Source organism: Belonocnema kinseyi, chromosome 7 (assembly GCF_010883055.1).
Source record: "Belonocnema kinseyi isolate 2016_QV_RU_SX_M_011 chromosome 7, B_treatae_v1, whole genome shotgun sequence".
Classification (NCBI taxonomy): domain Eukaryota; kingdom Metazoa; phylum Arthropoda; class Insecta; order Hymenoptera; family Cynipidae; genus Belonocnema; species Belonocnema kinseyi.
Window position 1 is genome coordinate 67689805 of NC_046663.1, and position 1741 is coordinate 67691545.

Here is a 1741-nt window from a genome sequence, read left to right on the forward strand (position 1 = left end):
AAACTTTAATAAATTCTGACCAAGAACACATTTATTGTGACGCAAGAAGTTGTATTTGAAACAAATTAAGATGCAAGAAAAAGATAGCATGAAATTAAAAATGATGAAATGAAAATAAAAAAATAAAATAAATAGGAAAATAAAAGAGAAGAGAGAAAAAAGGTATATCAATCCTGAGGAAGCACCTTCAAGTGTAGGTTGAAATGAGGGCGCAAGGCTGATTACTTTACTGTTATATAATATGTGATGTATGTGCCGGATTACGTGTTTTATTTTGAGGGTTCGAAGTCAATGAGTAAAAGCATAAGAATTGTTGTACATTTGTTAATGTGGAAGTTGATTAATACGCTGTCTGTTGGTGTAAAGAAGATAGGTGTATTGCGTATGACCGAATACATGAAATCGTATGTATGAAAAGATTAATGTACTGGTCTGCTAGTTAATACACAGTAAAGAAAAAGGATCAATTTTATTGCAGATCATTTTGCTCTAGTGATCATTTGACTTTTGAGATCATGATGATTTGTCCATTCGGATCAATTTAATCTTATTTTTTGATTCATTTGTGCGAATACAAAAATTGGCCGTCAATGCTTGGCGCCGGTGTCATAACGGCATAACCTATAAATGGTATCGGACCGTACGCAAGTGACAACTGCACTTAACAAGTGATATTTTCTTATATCAGATTTCTTTATTTTTTAGCTTTTGAAGTACACTGCACGATCAAAAACCATAAAAAGGTTGCATGTGAGCAGAAGTACTCTTAGAACGTCAGCCATCTTGGTTTGACTTCATACATGATCCGGAATCAGATCATTATGATCTCAAAAGCCAATCATTCACTTCGGCCGATCAAAATGCTCTTGCATTCAGTATCATTTTTGTTGCATATCAAAATTATATTATTTTCAGTATCATTTTGAACAAGTTTTTTCACTGTATAAGGTTAAAGTGTATTCTAGTTATTCGTGTATGATTTTGTGCTGTTTCACCTTTCGCACTAAAAAATCCACAACATTTTATATCCTTACAATCATAATTACATAATATGTAACAATGCAAGTAATTGGACCTGTACCCTCAACTTTAACCTTAATCTATTCTATTTTTGCACTTCCTCTACTCAATTTTGTACACCGTTACACATTCTTTTCACTCACAGTTGCACCATCTGACTCTTCTTCACACAAAACACAAAATACTTCCCACCCTGCACATACAATAAATCTCCTCCCCCCTATGTCATATACACTCACACACAAGCACATATGATTTATTTTGTTTATACCTAAACAAATACACGAACGACCTTGCAGAGAAAATAATATCAGGTGAGAGAACAGCTGTGCCTAAACTTTACTGTGCAGACTACAGAACGAGTGTGCTGCCGAGTCTACCAGAAAAATATAACTCAGAGACACATTGAACGCGAAAGAATTCGGTGTTTTCTTTGGATTCTTACCAGACACAACTTTGACATTCAAAGGAGGTTACTTGTAATAGAGGAAAGAAGAGTAAAGGACGTGTGACTGTCATGGCAGGAGCTAGTATGACTGGAACAGAAAAATTGAAACTGTTTGTGATTAGGAAAACGCAGGAATCAAGCTGTGTCAAGAAAAAGAAAGTGGAATTATTATCAGTTGCATATACGAATAATAAAAAAGCATGGATGATGTCAGCGGTTTATGAATCTTGGATTTTCGACTTAGATAAGAAATTCTCTAATCAAAAGAGGAAA